Below are 22,331 nucleotides of genomic sequence, written 5' to 3' on the forward strand. Positions count from 1 at the left end.
TCTGTCGTACGTCGGAGTTTTTCTATGACTAAAGTTCCCTACAGCCCCAGTGTTAGTAGGGCTGTGACTGGGGCCATGGTAGAGGTTTCAGGAAAGAAACCCCATTCGGGGCTGGGACCTTTCGCCTGGGCGCAGGGCCCGGACGTTTGCTGTTTTGAGGCTTGAATCTCGAAAATGTCTAGAGAGTTGCGCCGTCGCATGTCGCAGTTTTTGGATGCCTAAAGGAGCCTGTAGCTCCAGGGTTATTAGGGCTGTGACTGGGGCCGTGGTAGAGGTTTCAGGAAAGACACGGCATTCGGAGCTGGGACCTTTTGCCTGGGTGCAGGGCCCAGACGTTTGCAGTTTTGAGGGCTGAACTCGGGCTAAGGCCAGCGAGCCGCTCTGTCGTCCGTCGGAGTTTTTCTATGACTAAAGTTCCCTACAGCCCCAGTGTTAGTAGGGCTGTGACTGGGGCCATGGTAGAGGTTTCAGGAGAGAAACACCATTCATGGCTGGCAGGTTTTGCCTAGGAGCAGAGCCCGATCGTTTTCAGTTTTGGCGGGCGAAGGCAGGCGATGGACAGCGAGCCGCTCCGTCGCACGTCGGACTTTTTCTATGACTAAAGTTCCGTACAGCTCCAGGGTTAGTAGGACTGTGACTGGGGCCATGGTAGAGGTTTCAGGAAAGCACCACCTTTCGGAGCTGGCAGGTTTCCCCTGGGAGCAGGGCCCGAACGTTTTCAATTTTGACGGCTGAAGGCGGGCTAAGGCCAGCGAGCCCCTGCGTCGCATATCGGAGTTTTCTGCGACTAGAGTTCCCTACAGCCAGAAGGTTAGTAGGGCTGTGACTGGGGCCATGGTAGAGGTTTCAGGGAAGAAACAGCATCCGGGGCTGGGAGGTTTTGCCTGGGAGCAGGGCCCGGACATTTGCTGTTTTGAGGCTTGAATCTTGAAAATGTCTAGAGAGTCGCGCCGTTGCATGTCACAGTTTTTGGATGCCTAAAGGAGCCTGCAGCTCCAGGGTTAGTAGGGCTGTGACTGGGGCCGTGGTAGAGGTTTGAGGAAAGACACGGCATTCGGAGCTGCAACCTTTTGCCTGGGCGCAGGGCCCAGATGTTTGCAGTTTTGAGGGCTGAACTCGGGCTAAGGCCAGCGAGCCGCTCTGTCGTACGTCGGAGTTTTTCTATGACTAAAGTTCCCTACAGCCCCAGTGTTAGTAGGGCTGTGACTGGGGCCATGGTAGAGGTTTCAGGAGAGAAACACCATTCATGGCTGGCAGGTTTCGCCTATGCGCAGAGCCCGATCGTTTTCAGTTTTGACGGGCGAAGGCAGGCGATGGACAGCGAGCCGCTCCGTCGCACGTCGGACTTTTTCTATGACTAAAGTTCCGTACAGCTCCAGGGTTAGTAGGACTGTGACTGGGGCCATGGTAGAGGTTTCAGGAAAGAAACCCCATTCGGGGCTGGGAGGTTTTGCCTGGGAGCATTACACAGATGTTTTCAATTTTGAAGCTTGAATGTCTAAAATGGCAGAGAGATGCTAAGTCTCATCTCGGAGTTTTTGGATGCCTAAAGAAGCGTGTAGCTCCAGGGTTAGTAGGGCTGTGACTGGGGCCATGGTAGAGGTTTCAGGAAAGAACCAGCATTCGGGGCTGGGACCTTTTGCCTGGGCGCAGGACCCCGCCGTTTGCAGTTTTGAGGCTGGAATCTCGAAAATGGCTAGAGAGATGCTAAGTCTCATCTCGGAGTTTTTGGATGCCTAAAGGAGCCTGCAGCTCCAGGGTTATTCGGGCTGTGACTGGGGTCGTGGTAGAGGTTTCAGGAAAGAAACACCTTTCGGAGCTGGCAGGTTCCACCTGGGAGCAGGGCCCGAACGTTTTCAGTTTTGACGGCTGAAGGCGGGCGATGGACAGCGAGCCCCTGCGTCGCATATCGGAGTGTTCTGCGACTAGAGTTCCCTCCAGCCAGAAGGTTAGTAGGGCTGTGAATGGGTCCATGGTAGAGGTGTCAGGAAAGCAACACCTATCAGGGCTGGGAGGTTTCTCCTGGGAGCAGGGCCCGGACGTTTTCAATTTTGACAGCTGCAAGCGGGCGAAGGCCAGCGAGCCACTGCGTCACATGTCGGCGTTTTTGGATGCCTAAAGGAGCCTGCAGCCCCAGGGTTAGTCGGGCAGTGACTGGGGCCATGATAGAGGTTTCAGGAAAGAAACAGCATTCAGGGCTGACAGGTTTCGCCTGGGAGCAGGGCCCGAACGTTTTCAATTTTGACGGCTGAAGGCGGGCTAAGGCCAGCGAGCCCCTGCGTCGCACATCGGAGTTTTCTGCGACTAGAGTTCCCTGCAGCCAGAAGGTTAGTAGGGCTGTGAATGGGTCCATGGTAGAGGTTTCAGGAAAGAAACAGCATCCGGGGCTGGGAGGTTTTGCCTGGGAGCAGGGCCCGGACTTTTGCAGTTTTGACGGCCGAAGGAGCGTGAAGGCTAGAAAGCTGCTCCGTCGCATTACGGCGTTTTTGGTTTCGTAAAGGAGCCTGCAGTCCCAGGGTTACTAGGGTTGTGAATGGTGCGATGGTAAAGGTTTCAGCAGAAGACACAGCATTCGGGGCTGGGAGGTTTCGCCTGGGCGCAGGGTGCGGATGTTTGCAGTTTTGAGGCTGGAATCTCGAAAATGGCTAGAGAGATGCTGAGACGCATGTCGTATTTTTTGGATGCCTAAAGGAGGCTGCAGCCACAGGGTTATTCGGGCAGTGAATGGGGCCATGGTAGAGGTTTCAGGAAAGCAACACCATTCGGGACTGGGATGTTTCGCCTTGGAGCAGGGCCCGATCGTTTGCAGTTTTGACGGCCGAAGGCGGGCGATAGACAGCGAGCTACTCTGCCGCACTTTGGAGGTTTTGGATGTCTAAAGGAGGCTGCAGCCCCAGTGTTAGTAGCGCTGTGAATGGGGCCATGGTAGAGGTTTCAGGAAAGCAACGCTTTTCGGGGCTGGCAGGTTCCACCTGGGAGCAGGGCCCGGACGTTTTCGACTTGGAAGCTTGAATCTCACAAAATGGCTAAACAGCTGCTGCGTTGCATGTCGGTGTTTTTGGATGCCTAAATGAGCCTGCAGCTCCAACGTCAGTAGCGCTGTGAATGGGGCCGTGGTAGAGGTTTCAGGAAATCAAAACCTTTCGGGGATGGCAAGTTCTGCCTGGGAGCAGGGCCCGGACATTTTCAGTTTTGAAGCTTGAATCTCGAAAATGGTGGAGAGATGCAAAGTCGCATATCTCAGTTTTCAGATGCCTAAAGGAGCCTGCAGCCCCAGGGTTAGTAGGGCTGTCAATGGGGCCATGGTAGAGGTTTCAGGAAAGCAAAATCTTTCGTGGCTGGGATGCTTCGCCTTGGAGCAGGGCCCGATCATTTGCAGTTTTGACAGCCGAAGGCAGGCGATGGACAGTGAGCCAATGTGTCGCACGTTGGAGTTTTTGGATGCCTAAAGGAGCCTGCAGCTCCAGGGTTAGTAGGGCTGTGAATGGGTCCATGGTAGAGGTTTCAGGAAAGAAACAGCATTCAGGGCTGACAGGTTTCGCCTGGGAGCAGGGCCCGATCGTTTTCAGATTTGACGGCCGAAGGCGGGCGATGGACAACGAGCCACTATGTCACATGTGGGATTTTTTGGATGCGTAAAGGAGGCTGCAGATCCAGGGTTAGTAGGGCTGTGAATGGGGCCATGGTAGAGGTGTCAGGAAAGCAACACCTATCAGGGCTGGGAGGTTTCGCCTGGGAGCAGGGCCCGGACTTTTTCAATTTTGACGGCTGCAAGCAGGCGAAGGCCAGCGAGCCGCTGCGTCGCACGTCGGCGTTTTTGGATGCCTAAAGGAGGCTGCAGCCCCAGGGTTAGTCGGGCAGTGAATGGGGCCATGAGACAGCTTTCAGGATGGAAACACCTCTCGGGGATGGCACTTTTCTTCTAGGAGCAGAGCTGGACTTTTTGAGTTTTCAAACGCAGAGCCGACTGACGAACGGAGAAATGCTGAGTATGGCTTTGGCCTTTCTTTAGTGCCCACACCACTCTGCAGCCTCAGTGTTAGTCGGGCAGTGAATGGGGCAATGGGACAGGTTTCCCGATGGAAACGCCTTTCGGAGATGGGACCTCTTGGTCTAGGAACAGAACTGGACATTCTCAAGTTTTTTTTCGACCTGATGCTGGTACACCTCGACAAGGAAGGTAAGGTCACTCCTAGAAGTGGTTCCTTGGGTGGGCAAGGCCCTAGTCCCCGAGTTAGCAGGGCTGTGAATGGGTTGGAGAGGGAAGCTTGGTCTAAGAAAATATTTTCTATTGCTTGTATGGCTGTTGCTGACCAAAGGAGAAATCTTCACAGCTGTGTGCTGGGGGGTGGGGTGGCAGCCCAGGTGGTAGAGATGAGGATGGGCTGGGTCTAGTGTTGAAAAGGAGTGTAGGTTGTGAAGGGGGTGGGTTGTTAGGACAGAAACAGCTCTTGGGGCTGGTACTTTTCTTCCAGGAGCAGAGCTGGTCATTTTGGAGTGTTGAAGCTCAGAGCCAATAGACGCATAGAGAGAGATGGTGAGTAGCTCTTGGGGCTTGCTTTGGTGCCTACAGCACTCTGCAGCCTCAGGGTTAGTCGAGCAGTTACGCCTGGGAGCAGGGCCCGGACGTTTTCAATTTTGACGGCCAAAGGTGGGGGATGGCCATGGGGATGCTAAGTTGCATGTTGGAGTTTTTGGATGCTTAAAGGAGGCTGCAGCCCCAGGGTTAGTAGGGCTGTGAATGGGGCCATGGTAGAGGTTTCAGGAAAGCAACACCATTTGGGGCTTGGAGGTTTTCCCTGGGAGCAGGGCCTGGATGTTGACAGTTTTGCAGTTTGAATCTTGAAAATGGTTAGAGAGCTGCTAAGTCACATGTCGGAGTTTATAGTGCGTAAAGGAGGCTGCAGCCCCAGGGTTAGTAGGGCTGTGAATGGGGCCATGGTAGAGGTTTCAGGAAAGCAACACCTTTCGGGGCTGGGGTGTTTTGCCTGGGAGCATTGCACAGACATTTTCAGTTTTGACTGCTGAAGGCGGGTTAAGGCCAGCGAGCCCCTGCGTCGCTTATCGGAGTTTTCTGCGACTAGAGTTCCCTCCAGCCAGAAGGTTAGTAGGGCTGTGAATGGGGCCATGGTAGAGGTTTCAGGAAACAAACACCTTTCGGGGTTGGGACGGTCCGCCTGGGATCAGGGCCCAGACGTTTGCAGTTTTGAGGTCTGAAGACGCGTGAAGGCTAGAAAGCTGCTCTGTCTCATTATGGCGTTCTTGGTTTCGTAAAGGAGCCTGCAGTCCCAGGGTTACTAGGGTTGTGAATGGTGCGATGGTAGAGGTTTCAGCAGAAGAGACAGCATTCGGGGCTGGGAGGTTTCGCCTGGGCGCAGGGTGCGGATGTTTGCAGTTTTGAGGCTGGAATCTCGAAAATGGCTAGAGAGATGCTAAGACGCATGTCGGAGTTTTTGGATGCCTAAAGGAGGCTGCAGCCACAGGGTTATTCGAGCAGTGAATGGGGCCATGGTAGAGGTTTCAGGAAAGGAACAGCATCCGGGGCTGACAGGTTTTGCCTGGGCGCAGGGCCCGGACATTTGCTGTTTTGAGGCTTGAATCTCGAAAATGTCTACAGAGATGCTAAGTCTCATCTCTGAGTTTTTGGATGCCTAAAGGAGCCTGCAGCTCCAGGGTTAGTCGGGCTGTGACTGGGGCCATGGTAGAGGTTTGAGGAAAGACACGGCATTCGGAGCTGGGACCTTTTGCCTGGGCGCAGGGCCCAGACGTTTGCAGTTTTGAGGGCTGAACTCGGGCTAAGGCCAGCGAGCCGCTCTGTCGTACGTCGGAGTTTTTCTATGACTAAAGTTCCCTACAGCCCCAGTGTTAGTAGGGCTGTGACTGGGGCCATGGTAGAGGTTTCAGGAGAGAAACACCATTCATGGCTGGCAGGTTTTGCCTAGGAGCAGAGCCCGATCGTTTTCAGTTCTGACGGGCGAAGGCAGGCGATGGACAGCGAGCCGCTCCGTCGCACGTCGGACTTTTTCTACGACTAAAGTTCCGTACAGCTCCAGGGTTAGTAGGACTGTGACTGGGGCCATGGTAGAGGTTTCAGGAAAGAAACCCCATTCGGGGCTGGGAGGTTTTGCCTGGGAGCATTACACAGATGTTTTCAATTTTGAAGCTTGAATGTCTAAAATGGCAGAGAGATGCTAAGTCTCATCTCGGAGTTTTTGGATGCCTAAAGAAGCGTGTAGCTCCAGGGTTAGTAGGGCTGTGACTGAGGCCATGGTAGAGGTTTCAGGAAAGCACCACCTTTCGGAGCTGGCAGGTTTTGCCTGGGAGCAGGGCCCGAACGTTTTCAATTTTGACGGCTGAAGGCGGGCTAAGGCCAGCGAGCCCCTGCGTCGCATATCGGAGTTTTCTGCGACTAGAGTTCCCTACAGCCAGAAGGTTAGTAGGGCTGTGACTGGGGCCATGGTAGAGGTTTCAGGAAAGAAACAGCATCCGGGGTGGAAGGTTTTGCCTGGGAGCAGGGCCCGGACATTTGTTGTTTTGAGGCTTGAATCTCGAAAATGTCTAGAGAGTCGCACCGTCGCATGTCACAGTTTTTGGATGCCTAAAGGAGCCTGCAGCTCCAGGGTTAGTAGGGCTGTGACTGGGGCCGTGGTAGAGGTTTGAGGAAAGAAACCCCATTCGGGGCTGGGAGGTTTTGCCTGGGAGCATTACACAGATGTTTTCAATTTTGAAGCTTGAATGTCTAAAATGGCAGAGAGATGCTAAGTCTCATCTCGGAGTTTTTGGATGCCTAAAGAAGCGTGTAGCTCCAGGGTTAGTAGGGCTGTGAATGGGGCCATGGTAGAGGTTTCAGGAAAGAAACAGCATCCGGGGCTGGGAGGTTTTGCCTGGGAGCAGGGCCCGGATATTTGCTGTTTTGAGGCTTGAATCTTGAAAATGTCTAGAGAGTCGTGCCGTTGCATGTCACAGTTTTTGGATGCCTAAAGGAGCCTGCAGCTCCAGGGTTAGTAGGGCTGTGACTGGCGCCGTGGTAGAGGTTTGAGGAAAGACACGCATTCGGAGCTGGGACCTTTCGCCTGGGCGCAGGACCCCGCCGTTTGCAGTTTTGAGGGCTGAACTCGGGCTAAGGCCAGCGAGCCGCTCTGTTGTCCGTCGGAGTTTTTCTATGACTAAAGTTCCCTACAGCCCCAGTGTTAGTAGGGCTGTGACTGGGGCCATGGTAGAGGTTTCAGGAGAGAAACACCATTCATGGCTGGCAGGTTTCGCCTAGGAGCAGAGCCCGATCGTTTTCAGTTTTGACGGGCGAAGGCAGGCGATGGACAGCGAGCCGCTCCGTCGCACGTCGGACTTTTTCTATGACTAAAGTTCCGTACAGCTCCAGGGTTAGTAGGACTGTGACTGGGGCCATGGTAGAGGTTTCAGGAAAGAAACCCCATTCGGGGCTGGGAGGTTTTGCCTGGGAGCATTACACAGATGTTTTCAATTTTGAAGCTTGAATGTCTAAAATGGCAGAGAGATGCTAAGTCTCATCTCGGAGTTTTTGGATGCCTAAAGAAGCGTGTAGCTCCAGGGTTAGTAGGGCTGTGACTGGGGCCATGGTACAGGTTTCAGGAAAGAACCAGCATTCGGGGCTGGGACCTTTCGCCTGGGCGCAGGGCCCGGCCGTTTGCAGTTTTGAGGCTGGAATCTTGAAAATGGCTAGAGAGATGCTAAGTCTCATCTCCGAGTTTTTGGATGCCTAAAGGAGCCTGCAGCTCCAGGGTTAGCAGGGCTGTGACTGGGGCCATGGTAGAGGTTTCAGGAAAGCACCACCTTTCGGAGCTGGCAGGTTTCCCCTGGGAGCAGGGCCCGAACGTTTTCAATTTTGACGGCTGAAGGGGGGCTAAGGCCAGCGAGCCCCTGCGTCGCATATCGGAGTTTTCTGCGACTAGAGTTCCCTCCAGCCAGAAGGTTAGTAGGGCTGTGACTGGGGCCATGGTAGAGGTTTCAGGGAAGAAACAGCATCCGGGGCTGGGAGGTTTTCCCTGGGAGCAGGGCCCGGACATTTGCTGTTTTGAGGCTTGAATCTCGAAAATGTCTAGAGAGTCGCACCGTCGCATGTCACAGTTTTTGGATGCCTAAAGGAGCCTGCAGCTCCAGGGTTATTCGGGCTGTGACTGGGGCCGTGGTAGAGGTTTGAGGAAAGACACGGCATTCGGAGCTGGGACCTTTTGCCTGGGAGCAGGGCCCAGACGTTTGCAGTTTTGAGGGCTGAACTTGGGCTAAGGCCAGCGAGCCGCTCTGTCGTACGTCGGAGTTTTTCTATGACTAAAGTTCCCTACAGCCCCAGTGTTAGTAGGGCTGTGACTGGGGCCATGGTAGAGGTTTCAGGAGAGAAACACCATTCATGGCTGGCAGGTTTCGCCTGTGCGCAGAGCCCGATCGTTTTCAGTTTTGACGGGAGAAGGCAGGCGATGGACAGCGAGCCGCTCCGTCGCACGTCGGACTTTTTCTATGACTAAAGTTCCGTACAGCTCCAGGGTTAGTAGGACTGTGACTGGGGCCATGGTAGAGGTTTCAGGAAAGAAACCCCATTCGGGGCTGGGAGGTTTTGCCTGGGAGCATTACACAGATGTTTTCAATTTTGAAGCTTGAATGTCTAAAATGGCAGAGAGATGCTAAGTCTCATCTCGGAGTTTTTGGATGCCTAAAGAAGCATGTAGCTCCAGGGTTAGTAGGGCTGTGACTGGGGCCATGGTAGAGGTTTCAGGAAAGAACCAGCATTCGGGGCTGGGAGGTTTCGCCTGGGCGCAGGACCCCGCCGTTTGCAGTTTTGAGGCTGGAATCTCGAAAATGGCTAGAGAGATGCTAAGTCTCATCTCCGAGTTCTTGGATGCCTAAAGGAGCCTGCAGCTCCAGGGTTAGTAGGGCTGTGACTGGGGCCATGGTAGAGGTTTCAGGAAAGCACCACCTTTCGGAGCTGGCAGGTTTCCCCTGGGAGCAGGGCCCGAACGTTTTCAATTTTGACGGCTGAAGGCGGGCTAAGGCCAGCGAGCCCCTGTGTCGCATATCGGAGTTTTCTGCGACTAGAGTTCCCTACAGCCAGAAGGTTAGTAGGGCTGTGACTGGGGCCATGGTAGAGGTTTCAGGAAAGAAACAGCATCCGGGGCTGGGAGGTTTTGCCTGGGAGCAGGGCCCGGACATTTGCTGTTTTGAGGCTTGAATCTCGAAAATGTCTAGAGAGTCGCGCCGTTGCATGTCACAGTTTTTGGATGCCTAAAGGAGCCTGCAGCTCCAGGTTTATTCGGGCTCTGAATGGGGCCATGGTAGAGGTTTGAGGAAAGACACGGCATTCGGAGCTGGGACCTTTCGCCTGGGCGCAGGACCCCGCCGTTTGCAGTTTTGAGGGCTGAACTCGGGCTAAGGCCAGCGAGCCGCTCTGTCGTACGTCGGAGTTTTTCTATGACTAAAGTTCCCTACAGCCCCAGTGTTAGTAGGGCTGTGACTGGGGCCATGATAGAGGTTTCAGGAGAGAAACACCATTCATGGCTGGCAGGTTTCGCCTAGGAGCAGAGCCCGATCGTTTTCAGTTTTGGCGGGCGAAGGCAGGCGATGGACAGCGAGCCGCTCCGTCGCACGTTGGACTTTTTCTATGACTAAAGTTCCGTACAGCTCCAGGGTTAGTAGGACTGTGACTGGGGCCATGGTAGAGGTTTCAGGAAAGAAACCCCATTCGGGGCTGGGAGGTTTTGCCTGGGAGCATTACACAGATGTTTTCAATTTTGAAGCTTGAATGTCTAAAATGGCAGAGAGATGCTAAGTCTCATCTCGGAGTTTTTGGATGCCTAAAGAAGCGTGTAGCTCCAGGGTTAGTAGGGCTGTGACTGGGGCCATGGTAGAGGTTTCAGGAAAGAAACCCCATTCGGGGCTGGGAGGTTTCGCCTGGGCGCAGGGCCCGGCCGTTTGCAGTTTTGAGGCTGGAATCTCGAAAATGGCTAGAGAGATGCTAAGTCTCATCTCTGAGTTTTTGGATGCCTAAAGGAGCCTGCAGCTCCAGGGTTAGTAGGGCTGTGACTGGGGCCATGGTAGAGGTTTCAGGAAAGCAACACCTTTCGGAGCTGGCAGGTTTCCCCTGGGAGCAGGGCCCGAACGTTTTCAATTTTGACGGCTGAAGGCGGGCTAAGGCCAGCGAGCCCCTGCGTCGCATATCGGAGTTTTCTGCGACTAGAGTTCCCTGCAGCCAGAAGGTTAGTAGGGCTGTGACTGGGGCCATGGTAGAGGTTTCAGGGAAGAAACAGCATCCGGGGCTGGGAGGTTTTGCCTGGGCGCAGGGCCCGGACATTTGCTGTTTTGAGGCTTGAATCTCGAAAATGTCTAGAGAGTCGCGCCGTCGCATGTCACAGTTTTTGGATGCCTAAAGGAGCCTGCAGCTCCAGGGTTAGTAGGGCTGTGACTGGGGCCATGGTAGAGGTTTCAGGAAAGACACGGCATTCAGAGCTGGGACCTTTCGCCTGGGCGCAGGACCCCGCCGTTTGCAGTTTGGAGGGCTGAACTCGGGCTAAGGCCAGCGAGCCGCTCTGTCATCCGTCGGAGTTTTTCTATGACTAAAGGTCCCTACAGCCCCAGTGTTAGTAGGGCTGTGACTGGGGCCATGGTAGAGGTTTCAGGAGAGAGACACCATTCATGGCTGGCAGGTTTTGCCTAGGAGCAGAGCCCGATCGTTTTCAGTTTTGACAGGCGAAGGCAGGCGATGGACAGCGAGCCGCTCTGTCGCACGTCGGACTTTTTCTATGACTAAAGTTCCGTACAGCTCCAGGGTTAGTAGGACTGTGACTGGGGCCATGGTAGAGGTTTCAGGAAAGAAACCCCATTCGGGGCTGGGAGGTTTTGCCTGGGAGCATTACACAGATGTTTTCAATTTTGAAGCTTGAATGTCTAAAATGGCAGAGAGATGCTAAGTCTCATCTCGGAGTTTTTGGATGCCTAAAGAAGCGTGTAGCTCCAGGGTTAGTAGGGCTGTGACTGGGGCCATGGTAGAGGTTTCAGGAAAGAACCAGCATTCGGGGCTGGGAGGTTTCGCCTGGGCGCAGGGCCCGGCCGTTTGCAGTTTTGAGGCTGGAATCTCGAAAATGGCTAGAGAGATGCTAAGTCTCATCTCGGAGTTTTTGGATGCCTAAAGGAGCCTGCAGCTCCAGGGTTAGTAGGGCTGTGACTGGGGCCATGGTAGAGGTTTCAGGAAAGCACCACCTTTCGGAGCTGGCAGGTTTCGCCTGGGAGCAGGGCCCGAACGTTTTCAATTTTGACGGCTGAAGGCGGGCTAAGGCCAGCGAGCCCCTGCGTCGCGTATCGGAGTTTTCTGCGACTAGAGTTCCCTACAGCCAGAAGGTTAGTAGGGCTGTGACTGGGGCCATGGTAGAGGTTTCAGGGAAGAAACAGCATCCGGGGCTGGGAGGTTTTGCCTGGGCGCAGGGCCCGGACATTTGCTGTTTTGAGGCTTGAATCTCGAAAATGTCTAGAGAGTCGCGCCGTCGCATGTCACAGTTTTTGGATGCCTAAAGGAGCCTGCAGCTCCAGGGTTAGTAGGGCTGTGACTGGGGCCATGGTAGAGGTTTGAGGAAAGACACGGCATTCGGAGCTGGGACCTTTCGCCTGGGCGCAGGACCCCGCCGTTTGCAGTTTTGAGGGCTGAACTCGGGCTAAGGCCAGCGAGCCGCTCTGTCGTACGTCGTAGTTTTTCTATGACTAAAGTTCCCTGCAGCCCCAGTGTTAGTAGGGCTGTGACTGGGGCCATGATAGAGGTTTCAGGAGAGAAACACCATTCATGGCTGGCAGGTTTCGCCTAGGAGCAGAGCCCGATCGTTTTCAGTTTTGGCGGGCGAAGGCAGGCGATGGACAGCGAGCCGCTCCGTCGCACGTCGGACTTTTTCTATGACTAAAGTTCCGTACAGCTCCAGGGTTAGTAGGACTGTGACTGGGGCCATGGTAGAGGTTTCAGGAAAGAAACCCCATTCGGGGCTGGGAGGTTTTGCCTGGGAGCATTACACAGATGTTTTCAATTTTGAAGCTTGAATGTCTAAAATGGCAGAGAGATGCTAAGTCTCATCTCGGAGTTTTTGGATGCCTAAAGAAGCGTGTAGCTCCAGGGTTAGTAGGGCTGTGACTGGGGCCATGGTAGAGGTTTCAGGAAAGAAACCCCATTCGGGGCTGGGAGGTTTCGCCTGGGCGCAGGGCCCGGCCGTTTGCAGTTTTGAGGCTGGAATCTCGAAAATGGCTAGAGAGATGCTAAGTCTCATCTCGGAGTTTTTGGATGCCTAAAGGAGCCTGCAGCTCCAGGGTTAGTAGAGCTGTGACTGGGGCCATGGTAGAGGTTTCAGGAAAGCACCACCTTTCGGAGCTGGCAGGTTTCCCCTGGGAGCAGGGCCCGAACGTTTTCAATTTTGACGGCTGAAGGCGGGCTAAGGCCAGCGAGCCCCTGCGTCGCATATCGGAGTTTTCTGCGACTAGAGTTCCCTACAGCCAGAAGGTTAGTAGGGCTGTGACTGGGGCCATGGTAGAGGTTTCAGGGAAGAAACAGCATCCGGGGCTGGGAGGTTTTGCCTGGGAGCAGGGCCCGGACATTTGCTGTTTTGAGGCTTGAATCTCGAAAATGTCTAGAGAGTCGCGCCGTCGCATGTCACAGTTTTTGGATGCCTAAAGGAGCCTGCAGCTCCAGGTTTATTCGGGCTGTGACTGGGGCCATGGTAGAGGTTTGAGGAAAGACACGGCATTCGGAGCTGGGACCTTTCGCCTGGGCGCAGGACCCCGCCGTTTGCAGTTTTGAGGGCTGAACTCGGGCTAAGGCCAGCGAGCCGCTCTGTCGTACGTCGGAGTTTTTCTATGACTAAAGGTCCCTACAGCCCCAGTGTTAGTAGGGCTGTGACTGGGGCCATGATAGAGGTTTCAGGAGAGAAACACCATTCATGGCTGGCAGGTTTCGCCTAGGAGCAGAGCCCGATCGTTTTCAGTTTTGGCGGGCGAAGGCAGGCGATGGACACCGAGCCGCTCCGTCGCACGTTGGACTTTTTCTATGACTAAAGTTCCGTACAGCTCCAGGGTTAGTAGGACTGTGACTGGGGCCATGGTAGAGGTTTCAGGAAAGAAACCCCATTCGGGGCTGGGAGGTTTTGCCTGGGAGCATTACACAGATGTTTTCAATTTTGAAGCTTGAATGTCTAAAATGGCAGAGAGATGCTAAGTCTCATCTCGGAGTTTTTGGATGCCTAAAGAAGCGTGTAGCTCCAGGGTTAGTAGGGCTGTGACTGGGGCCATGGTAGAGGTTTCAGGAAAGAAACCCCATTCGGGGCTGGGAGGTTTCGCCTGGGCGCAGGGCCCGGCCGTTTGCAGTTTTGAGGCTGGAATCTCGAAAATGGCTAGAGAGATGCTAAGTCTCATCTCTGAGTTTTTGGATGCCTAAAGGAGCCTGCAGCTCCAGGGTTAGTAGAGCTGTGACTGGGGCCATGGTAGAGGTTTCAGGAAAGCAACACCTTTCGGAGCTGGCAGGTTTCCCCTGGGAGCAGGGCCCGAACGTTTTCAATTTTGACGGCTGAAGGCGGGCTAAGGCCAGCGAGCCCCTGCGTCGCATATCGGAGTTTTCTGCGACTAGAGTTCCCTGCAGCCAGAAGGTTAGTAGGGCTGTGACTGGGGCCATGGTAGAGGTTTCAGGGAAGAAACAGCATCCGGGGCTGGGAGGTTTTGCCTGGGCGCAGGGCCCGGACATTTGCTGTTTTGAGGCTTGAATCTCGAAAATGTCTAGAGAGTCGCGCCGTCGCATGTCACAGTTTTTGGATGCCTAAAGGAGCCTGCAGCTCCAGGGTTAGTAGGGCTGTGACTGGGGCCATGGTAGAGGTTTCAGGAAAGACACGGCATTCAGAGCTGGGACCTTTCGCCTGGGCGCAGGACCCCGCCGTTTGCAGTTTGGAGGGCTGAACTCGGGCTAAGGCCAGCGAGCCGCTCTGTCATCCGTCGGAGTTTTTCTATGACTAAAGGTCCCTACATCCCCAGTGTTAGTAGGGCTGTGACTGGGGCCATGGTAGAGGTTTCAGGAGAGAGACACCATTCATGGCTGGCAGGTTTTGCCTAGGAGCAGAGCCCGATCGTTTTCAGTTTTGACAGGCGAAGGCAGGCGATGGACAGCGAGCCGCTCTGTCGCACGTCGGACTTTTTCTATGACTAAAGTTCCGTACAGCTCCAGGGTTAGTAGGACTGTGACTGGGGCCATGGTAGAGGTTTCAGGAAAGAAACCCCATTCGGGGCTGGGAGGTTTTGCCTGGGAGCATTACACAGATGTTTTCAATTTTGAAGCTTGAATGTCTAAAATGGCAGAGAGATGCTAAGTCTCATCTCGGAGTTTTTGGATGCCTAAAGAAGCGTGTAGCTCCAGGGTTAGTAGGGCTGTGACTGGGGCCATGGTAGAGGTTTCAGGAAAGAACCAGCATTCGGGGCTGGGAGGTTTCGCCTGGGCGCAGGGCCCGGCCGTTTGCAGTTTTGAGGCTGGAATCTCGAAAATGGCTAGAGAGATGCTAAGTCTCATCTCGGAGTTTTTGGATGCCTAAAGGAGCCTGCAGCTCCAGGGTTAGTAGAGCTGTGACTGGGGCCATGGTAGAGGTTTCAGGAAAGCACCACCTTTCGGAGCTGGCAGGTTTCGCCTGGGAGCAGGGCCCGAACGTTTTCAATTTTGACGGCTGAAGGCGGGCTAAGGCCAGCGAGCCCCTGCGTCGCGTATCGGAGTTTTCTGCGACTAGAGTTCCCTGCAGCCAGAAGGTTAGTAGGGCTGTGACTGGGGCCATGGTAGAGGTTTCAGGGAAGAAACAGCATCCGGGGCTGGGAGGTTTTGCCTGGGCGCAGGGCCCGGACATTTGCTGTTTTGAGGCTTGAATCTCGAAAATGTCTAGAGAGTCGCGCCGTCGCATGTCACAGTTTTTGGATGCCTAAAGGAGCCTGCAGCTCCAGGGTTAGTAGGGCTGTGACTGGGGCCATGGTAGAGGTTTCAGGAAAGACACGGCATTCGGAGCTGGGACCTTTCGCCTGGGCGCAGGACCCCGCCGTTTGCAGTTTGGAGGGCTGAACTCGGGCTAAGGCCAGCGAGCCGCTCTGTCATCCGTCGGAGTTTTTCTATGACTAAAGGTCCCTACAGCCCCAGTGTTAGTAGGGCTGTGACTGGGGCCATGGTAGAGGTTTCAGGAGAGAGACACCATTCATGGCTGGCAGGTTTTGCCTAGGAGCAGAGCCCGATCGTTTTCAGTTTTGACAGGCGAAGGCAGGCGATGGACAGCGAGCCGCTCTGTCGCACGTCGGACTTTTTCTACAACTAAAGTTCCGTACAGCTCCAGGGTTAGTAGGACTGTGACTGGGCCCATGGTAGAGGTTTCAGGAAAGAAACCCCATTCGGGGCTGGGAGGTTTTGCCTGGGAGCATTACACAGATGTTTTCAATTTTGAAGCTTGAATGTCTAAAATGGCAGAGAGATGCTAAGTCTCATCTCGGAGTTTTTGGATGCCTAAAGAAGCGTGTAGCTCCAGGGTTAGTAGGGCTGTGACTGGGGCCATGGTAGAGGTTTCAGGAAAGAACCAGCATTCGGGGCTGGGAGGTTTCGCCTGGGCGCAGGGCCCGGCCGTTTGCAGTTTTGAGGCTGGAATCTCGAAAATGGCTAGAGAGATGCTAAGTCTCATCTCGGAGTTTTTGGATGCCTAAAGGAGCCTGCAGCTCCAGGGTTAGTAGGGCTGTGACTGGGGCCATGGTAGAGGTTTCAGGAAAGCACCACCTTTCGGAGCTGGCAGGTTTCGCCTGGGAGCAGGGCCCGAACGTTTTCAATTTTGACGGCTGAAGGCGGGCTAAGGCCAGCGAGCCCCTGCGTCGCGTATCGGAGTTTTCTGCGACTAGAGTTCCCTACAGCCAGAAGGTTAGTAGGGCTGTGACTGGGGCCATGGTAGAGGTTTCAGGGAAGAAACAGCATCCGGGGCTGGGAGGTTTTGCCTGGAAGCAGGGCCCGGACATTTGCTGTTTTGAGGCTTGAATCTCGAAAATGTCTAGAGAGTCGCGCCGTCGCATGTCACAGTTTTTGGATGCCTAAAGGAGCCTGCAGCTCCAGGTTTATTCGGGCTGTGACTGGGGCCATGGTAGAGGTTTGAGGAAAGACACGGCATTCGGAGCTGGGACCTTTCGCCTGGGCGCAGGACCCCGCCGTTTGCAGTTTTGAGGGCTGAACTCGGGCTAAGGCCAGCGAGCCGCTCTGTCGTACGTCGTAGTTTTTCTATGACTAAAGTTCCCTGCAGCCCCAGTGTTAGTAGGGCTGTGACTGGGGCCATGATAGAGGTTTCAGGAGAGAAACACCATTCATGGCTGGCAGGTTTCGCCTAGGAGCAGAGCCCGATCGTTTTCAGTTTTGGCGGGCGAAGGCAGGCGATGGACAGCGAGCCGCTCCGTCGCACGTTGGACTTTTTCTATGACTAAAGTTCCGTACAGCTCCAGGGTTAGTAGGACTGTGACTGGGGCCATGGTAGAGGTTTCAGGAAAGAAACCCCATTCGGGGCTGGGAGGTTTTGCCTGGGAGCATTACACAGATGTTTTCAATTTTGAAGCTTGAATGTCTAAAATGGCAGAGAGATGCTAAGTCTCATCTTGGAGTTTTTGGATGCCTAAAGAAGCGTGTAGCTCCAGGGTTAGTAGGGCTGTGACTGGGGCCATGGTAGAGGTTTCAGGAAAGAAACCCCATTCGGGGCTGGGAGGTTTCGCCTGGGCGCAGGGCCCGGCCGTTTGCAGTTTTGAGGCTGGAATCTCGAAAATGGCTAGAGAGATGCTAAGTCTCATCTCGGAGTTTTTGGATGCCTAAAGGAGCCTGCAGCTCCAGGGTTAGTAGAGCTGTGACTGGGGCCATGGTAGAGGTTTCAGGAAAGCAACACCTTTCGGAGCTGGCAGGTTTCCCCTGGGAGCAGGGCCCGAACGTTTTCAATTTTGACGGCTGAAGGCGGGCTAAGGCCAGCGAGCCCCTGCGTCGCTTATCGGAGTTTTCTGCGACTAGAGTTCCCTGCAGCCAGAAGGTTAGTAGGGCTGTGACTGGGGCCATGGTAGAGGTTTCAGGGAAGAAACAGCATCCGGGGCTGGGAGGTTTTGCCTGGGCGCAGGGCCCGGACATTTGCTGTTTTGAGGCTTGAATCTCGAAAATGTCTAGAGAGTCGCGCCGTCGCATGTCACAGTTTTTGGATGCCTAAAGGAGCCTGCAGCTCCAGGGTTAGTAGGGCTGTGACTGGGGCCATGGTAGAGGTTTCAGGAAAGACACGGCATTCGGAGCTGGGACCTTTCGCCTGGGCGCAGGACCCCGCCGTTTGCAGTTTGGAGGGCTGAACTCGGGCTAAGGCCAGCGAGCCGCTCTGTCATCCGTCGGAGTTTTTCTATGACTAAAGGTCCCTACAGCCCCAGTGTTAGTAGGGCTGTGACTGGGGCCATGGTAGAGGTTTCAGGAGAGAGACACCATTCATGGCTGGCAGGTTTTGCCTAGGAGCAGAGCCCGATCGTTTTCAGTTTTGACAGGCGAAGGCAGGCGATGGACAGCGAGCCGCTCTGTCGCACGTCGGACTTTTTCTACAACTAAAGTTCCGTACAGCTCCAGGGTTAGTAGGACTGTGACTGGGCCCATGGTAGAGGTTTCAGGAAAGAAACCCCATTCGGGGCTGGGAGGTTTTGCCTGGGAGCATTACACAGATGTTTTCAATTTTGAAGCTTGAATGTCTAAAATGGCAGAGAGATGCTAAGTCTCATCTCGGAGTTTTTGGATGCCTAAAGAAGCGTGTAGCTCCAGGGTTAGTAGGGCTGTGACTGGGGCCATGGTAGAGGTTTCAGGAAAGAACCAGCATTCGGGGCTGGGAGGTTTCGCCTGGGCGCAGGGCCCGGCCGTTTGCAGTTTTGAGGCTGGAATCTCGAAAATGGCTAGAGAGATGCTAAGTCTCATCTCGGAGTTTTTGGATGCCTAAAGGAGCCTGCAGCTCCAGGGTTAGTAGGGCTGTGACTGGGGCCATGGTAGAGGTTTCAGGAAAGCACCACCTTTCGGAGCTGGCAGGTTTCGCCTGGGAGCAGGGCCCGAACGTTTTCAATTTTGACGGCTGAAGGCGGGCTAAGGCCAGCGAGCCCCTGCGTCGCGTATCGGAGTTTTCTGCGACTAGAGTTCCCTACAGCCAGAAGGTTAGTAGGGCTGTGACTGGGGCCATGGTAGAGGTTTCAGGGAAGAAACAGCATCCGGGGCTGGGAGGTTTTGCCTGGAAGCAGGGCCCGGACATTTGCTGTTTTGAGGCTTGAATCTCGAAAATGTCTAGAGAGTCGCGCCGTCGCATGTCACAGTTTTTGGATGCCTAAAGGAGCCTGCAGCTCCAGGGTTAGTAGGGCTGTGACTGGGGCCATGGTAGAGGTTTGAGGAAAGACACGGCATTCGGAGCTGGGACCTTTCGCCTGGGCGCAGGGCCCAGACGTTTGCAGTTTTGAGGGCTGAACTCGGGCTAAGGCCAGCGAGCCGCTCTGTCGTACGTCGGAGTTTTTCTATGACTAAAGGTCCCTACAGCCCCAGTGTTAGTAGGGCTGTGACTGGGGCCATGGTAGAGGTTTCAGGAGAGAAACACCATTCATGGCTGGCAGGTTTCGCCTGTGCGCAGAGCCCGATCGTTTTCAGTTTTGGCGGGCGAAGGCAGGCGATGGACAGCGAGCCGCTCCGTCGCACGTTGGACTTTTTCTACGACTAAAGTTCCGTACAGCTCCAGGGTTAGTAGGACTGTGACTGTGGCCATGGTAGAGGTTTCAGGAAAGAAACCCCATTCGGGGCTGGGAGGTTTTGCCTGGGAGCATTACACAGATGTTTTCAATTTTGAAGCTTGAATGTCTAAAATGGCAGAGAGATGCTAAGTCTCATCTCAGAGTTTTTGGATGCCTAAAGAAGCGTGTAGCTCCAGGGTTAGTAGGGCTGTGACTGGGGCCATGGTAGAGGTTTCAGGAAAGAACCAGCATTCGGGGCTGGGACCTTTCGCCTGGGCGCAGGGCCCGGCCGTTTGCAGTTTTGAGGCTGGAATCTCGAAAATGGCTAGAGAGATGCTAAGTCTCATCTCGGAGTTTTTGGATGCCTAAAGGAGCCTGCAGCTCCAGGGTTAGTAGGGCTGTGACTGGGGCCATGGTAGAGGTTTCAGGAAAGCACCACCTTTCGGAGCTGGCAGGTTTCCCCTGGGAGCAGGGCCTGAATGTTTTCAATTTTGACGGCTGAAGGCGGGCTAAGGCCAGCGAGCCCCTGCGTCGCATATCGGAGTTTTCTGCGACTAGAGTTCCCTACAGCCAGAAGGTTAGTAGGGCTGTGACTGGGGCCATGGTAGAGGTTTCAGGGAAGAAACAGCATCCGGGGCTGGGAGGTTTTGCCTGGGCGCAGGGCCCGGACATTTGCTGTTTTGAGGCTTGAATCTCGAAAATGTCTAGAGAGTCGCACCGTCGCATGTCACAGTTTTTGGATGCCTAAAGGAGCCTGCAGCTCCAGGGTTAGTAGGGCTGTGAATGGGGCCATGGTAGAGGTTTCAGGAAAGAACCAGCATTCGGGGCTGGGACCTGTAGCCTGGGCGCAGGACCCCGCCGTTTGCAGTTTTGAGGCTGGAATCTCGAAAATGGCTAGAGAGATGCTAAGTCTCATCTTGGAGTTCTTGGATGCCTAAAGGAGCCTGCAGCTCCAGGGTTAGTAGGGCTGTGACTGGGGCCGTGGTAGAGGTTTGAGGAAAGACACGGCATTCGGAGCTGGGACCTTTTGCCTGGGAGCAGGGCCCAGACGTTTGCAGTTTTGAGGGCTGAACTCGGGCTAAGGCCAGCGAGCCGCTCTGTCGTACGTTGGAGTTTTTCTATGACTAAAGGTCCCTACAGCCCCAGTGTTAGTAGGGCTGTGACTGGGGCCATGGTAGAGGTTTCAGGAGAGAAACACCATTCATGGCTGGCAGGTTTCGCCTGTGCGCAGAGCCCGATCGTTTTCAGTTTTGGCGGGCGAAGGCAGGCGATGGACAGCGAGCCGCTCCGTCGCACGTTGGACTTTTTCTACGACTAAAGTTCCGTACAGCTCCAGGGTTAGTAGGACTGTGACTGTGGCCATGGTAGAGGTTTCAGGAAAGAAACCCCATTCGGGGCTGGGAGGTTTTGCCTGGGAGCATTACACAGATGTTTTCAATTTTGAAGCTTGAATGTCTAAAATGGCAGAGAGATGCTAAGTCTCATCTCAGAGTTTTTGGATGCCTAAAGAAGCGTGTAGCTCCAGGGTTAGTAGGGCTGTGACTGGGGCCATGGTAGAGGTTTCAGGAAAGAACCAGCATTCGGGGCTGGGAGGTTTCGCCTGGGCGCAGGGCCCGGCCGTTTGCAGTTTTGAGGCTGGAATCTCGAAAATGGCTAGAGAGATGCTAAGTCTCATCTCGGAGTTTTTGGATGCCTAAAGGAGCCTGCAGCTCCAGGGTTAGTAGGGCTGTGACTGGGGCCATGGTAGAGGTTTCAGGAAAGCACCACCTTTCGGAGCTGGCAGGTTTCCCCTGGGAGCAGGGCCTGAATGTTTTCAATTTTGACGGCTGAAGGCGGGCTAAGGCCAGCGAGCCCCTGCGTCGCATATCGGAGTTTTCTGCGACTAGAGTTCCCTACAGCCAGAAGGTTAGTAGGGCTGTGACTGGGGCCATGGTAGAGGTTTCAGGGAAGAAACAGCATCCGGGGCTGGGAGGTTTTGCCTGGGCGCAGGGCCCGGACATTTGCTGTTTTGAGGCTTGAATCTCGAAAATGTCTAGAGAGTCGCGCCGTCGCATGTCACAGTTTTTGGATGCCTAAAGGAGCCTGCAGCTCCAGGGTTAGTAGGGCTGTGAATGGGGCCATGGTAGAGGTTTCAGGAAAGAACCAGCATTCGGGGCTGGGACCTGTAGCCTGGGCGCAGGACCCCGCCGTTTGCAGTTTTGAGGCTGGAATCTCGAAAATGGCTAGAGAGATGCTAAGTCTCATCTTGGAGTTCTTGGATGCCTAAAGGAGCCTGCAGCTCCAGGGTTAGTAGGGCTGTGACTGGGGCCGTGGTAGAGGTTTGAGGAAAGACACGGCATTCGGAGCTGGGACCTTTTGCCTGGGAGCAGGGCCCAGACGTTTGCAGTTTTGAGGGCTGAACTCGGGCTAAGGCCAGCGAGCCGCTCTGTCGTACGTCGTAGTTTTTCTATGACTAAAGTTCCCTACAGCCCCAGGGTTAGTAGGGCTGTGACTGGGGCCATGGTAGAGGTTTCAGGAGAGAAACACCATTCATGGCTGGCAGGTTTCGCCTGTGCGCAGAGCCCGATCGTTTTCAGTTTTGACGGGCGAAGGCAGGCCATGGACAGCGAGCCGCTCCGTCGCACGTCGGACTTTTTCTACGACTAAAGTTCCGTACAGCTCCAGGGTTAGTAGGACTGTGACTGGGCCCATGGTAGAGGTTTCAGGAAAGAAACCCCATTCGGGGCTGGGAGGTTTTGCCTGGGAGCATTACACAGATGTTTTCAATTTTGAAGCTTGAATGTCTAAAATGGCAGAGAGATGCTAAGTCTCATCTCGGAGTTTTTGGATGCCTAAAGAAGCGTGTAGCTCCAGGGTTAGTAGGGCTGTGACTGGGGCCATGGTAGAGGTTTCAGGAAAGAACCAGCATTCGGGGCTGGGAGGTTTCGCCTGGGCGCAGGGCCCGGCCGTTTGCAGTTTTGAGGCTGGAATCTCGAAAATGGCTAGAGAGATGCTAAGTCTCATCTCGGAGTTTTTGGATGCCTAAAGGAGCCTGCAGCTCCAGGGTTAGTAGGGCTGTGACTGGGGACATGGTAGAGGTTTCAGGAAAGCACCACCTTTCGGAGCTGGCAGGTTTCCCCTGGGAGCAGGGCCCGAACGTTTTCAATTTTGACGGCTGAAGGCGGGCTAAGGCCAGCGAGCCCCTGCCTCGCATATCGGAGTTTTCTGCGACTAGAGTTCCCTACAGCCAGAAGGTTAGTAGGGCTGTGACTGGGGCCATGGTAGAGGTTTCAGGAAAGAAACAGCATCCGGGGCTGGGAGGTTTTGCCTGGGCGCAGGGCCCGGACATTTGCTGTTTTGAGGCTTGAATCTCGAAAATGGCTAGAGAGATGCTAAGTCTCATCTCGGAGTTTTTGGATGCCTAAAGGAGCCTGCAGCTCCAGGGTTAGTAGGGCTGTGACTGGGGCCATGGTAGAGGTTTCAGGAAAGCACCACCTTTCGGAGCTGGCAGGTTTCGCCTGGGAGCAGGGCCCGAACGTTTTCAATTTTGACGGCTGAAGGCGGGCTAAGGCCAGCGAGCCCCTGCGTCGCATATCGGAATT

The sequence above is a fragment of the Grus americana genome, chromosome 4 (genome assembly GCF_028858705.1).
Source record: "Grus americana isolate bGruAme1 chromosome 4, bGruAme1.mat, whole genome shotgun sequence".
Lineage (NCBI taxonomy): Eukaryota > Metazoa > Chordata > Aves > Gruiformes > Gruidae > Grus > Grus americana.